Genomic DNA, 3024 nt, shown 5'->3' on the forward strand with positions numbered 1-3024 from the left:
CAGGAACTGACTCCTCTGCGGCGTGCAGTGTGGATGGTGGGTCTACAGAGGCAGGATCATGGTCTATTTTTGAAGTTCTGAGTCCAACAAGAAGCTGCTGATATTCCGGAAGCAGGATTAAACCGGGTTGGGATAGTAAAAACTCTTCGGCAAGGGTGAACAAAAAATCTAGACAGTCAGGGTTATCTTTAGCAGAACAAAAAAGGCTTTGCAGAGTGTGATTTATTTGGGCTAATTCATGGAGTGAATACGTGATTGATGGGCCAGTGTCTTTAAGTGAGGGTGTGGAGTCAGGTGTCGCCCCCACCGGAAACTTGAGAGGTGGGGCGGCGGAACACGCCCCCACAGAGTCACCGGAAGAATGCCCCAGAGGTACAGACTGGCCGGGTTGGACAGCCGCGGCGTGATGTGACGGCGAGAGGCCGGACTCCGCCCCCACCAAGAACCTGGAGGGTGAGGCCACGGAATCCGCCCCTGTAACGTCAACCGGACCGGACCCGCCGAACCGAGCAGAAGTGGACCGGAGCCTCCGCGGGACGTCGGACCTCGCCCCCACCGTAAACCTGAGAGGTGAGGCGGCGGATCCAGCTCCCACAGAAACACCAGAACCAACTCTAAAATTCTGCTCAGCCGACGAAACCGGCCCGGTCGCCGCGGGCTGCCCCCGGGACCGCTTCCTACCTCCCCGGCGACGACGGGTGCGTCGAGGGACCGGAACAAAACCGAACTCCTCTTCGATCTCCTCGTCTTCCCCCGACGTCCATCCCGAGTAGCCGGGCGAGGCGGACTCAGAAACCGCGGTGCGGTGGCTTCCCCGGTACCGAGCTCTGTCCTCCTCGAGGACCAGGAGTGGAGAGGACAGGATTTCCACCTCCTGGTCATAACATCCTTGTGGGTGGACAGGCCTAGTCCAAAACCCGCCGCACCGGATCGTGGAATTACTCATCTCGAGAGGCTCGGAGGAGAAAAAGAAAAAAGGTGAGCTGCCGAGAGAGCCCTGCCCGCTGGGTTCTAATGTGTGGTCGGGTCGTAATGTCAGGATCAGGTGGACAGGAACGAACCCAGTAGTGCAGACAGGACTCAACTCGGCAGATTACAAAAATAAGTATTTTAATGATGAAGTAAAAAGGTAACAAAACAATAAGCTGACGTGGCAGTAAAACTTACATGACTCAGGAAGCTCAGGGAAAATTCAGAAGACGCAGGAAACATGAAGACCCAACGAATACGACCCGACAAAGGAACAACACAGGACAGGAGGTTTATATACAAGGACAAGACAAGACGTGATTACAAACAGCAGGTGTGACGAGACAAAGGTGGCAACAATTAAACTGACGAGGAAACACAGACACAAACAGAAACAGCAAAAGGTGCCATCCTTACACTCAGCATGTAAACGGTCCCACCCAAGAGTGTGGACATACACTGGACCTTGTTTTAACTCATGATGTGACTGTTAATAATCTTGTTATTGGTGATAATATTTTTTCAGACCACATGCCAGTCCGGTTTGAGTTCACCCTCCCCCATCTAACTCCTAAGTCGTGCATTCCTGCACATCGCAGCCGGACCATTAACCACTTCACTGCTGCATGTTTCACAGATGCTTATAACTCTGAAATAAGTCAGCCCCTGGTGTTTCTCACCACCACTGAGGGGCTGACATTCCAGTTCATCTCTGTCTGCTTAAAGACTCTGGATCATGTTGCGCCTGTTAAAACCAAAAAATCAAAACTGAGAGCAGAACCTTGGCTGAGAGACGTCACCAAGGCCGTTAGGCAGCAATGTAGGAGGGCGGAGCGAAAGTGGAGGAAAGACAGGCTGCAGGTCTCTTTTGAAATACTTAAAGAGAGTTGGCGCTGTTATCAGTAAGCAGTAAAAGCTGCTAAATCCAAATACTTCTCTGATATAATTACCTCAAACTCTCGCAACCCATGTGTCCTCTTCTCCACCCTAAACTCTGTTCTCCACCTCACTGAACCATCACCTCTGGAAGCCTCGACTGAGCTGTGTGACAACTTCTTACATTTCTTTTTGGAAAAAATTGCGACCACCCGGGCTCTCATTTCCCCTCCAACTCATGACCCATCCATCCCACCTCAATCTGTAGCTCTATTTGACCATTTTGAACCCATCACTCTATCTTCTCTAGAACAGGTCATGTGCAACTTGAAACCTTCTGGTTCCCCCTTTGATGTGGTCCCCCCTCGACTACTAAAGGAGGTTTTTCCAACTCTAGGTCCGTCCATTCTGGCTATAGTAAACAGTAGTTTATCCACTGGCGTGGTGCCAAAATCCTTTAAACATGCTGCCGTCCAGCCTCTCCAGAAAAAAAACAAAACTTGACCCCTCTGTTGTGTCCAACTTCCGGCCTGTCTCCAAACTCCCATTTGTTTCTAAAGTACTAGAGAAAATAGTCGAGTCCCAGTTGAAGTGCTTCCTGGAGGATCACGCCATCTTAGAGCTTTTCCAATCTGGCTTTAAACATCTCCACAGCACTGAAACTGCCCTGCTGAAGGTCTTTAACGACATCTTCAGATTCACAGATACCTGTGATTCTGTGCTGCTTGTCCTGTTGGACCTCACAGCCGCCTTTGACACCACTGACCATGAGATCCTCATTGCTAGGTTGGAGCAGTGGGTGGGCATCACAGGATCAGCCCTCAATTGGTTCAGATCTTACCTCGCTGACAGATCCTTTTGTGTCTCCATCAAGGATTTTAGTTCCGCAGAGGCAGAGCTTAAATGGGGGTTCTGCAGGGGTCCATCCTGGGTCCCCTCCTATTCTCTTTATACCTGCTGCTGCTTGGTTCTATTTTCCGGAAACACAACATGCCCTTCCACTTCTATGCCAATGACTGTCAAATTTATGTAGTGAACTAGGCCTGAGGTCAAATTCTGGCCTTGAGGGGCCTTCCTGGGACAAGAACTGTATTTCATTGATTTAAGTCCATCCAGAAGACTTTCTAAGTGTCCTGCACTGATCAATTGAAAGAACACTCTCTTTTTCTATTATCATTA

This window comes from Nematolebias whitei, chromosome 2, assembly GCF_014905685.2.
Source record: "Nematolebias whitei isolate Nwh7 chromosome 2, NemWhi1, whole genome shotgun sequence".
Taxonomy (NCBI): domain Eukaryota; kingdom Metazoa; phylum Chordata; class Actinopteri; order Cyprinodontiformes; family Rivulidae; genus Nematolebias; species Nematolebias whitei.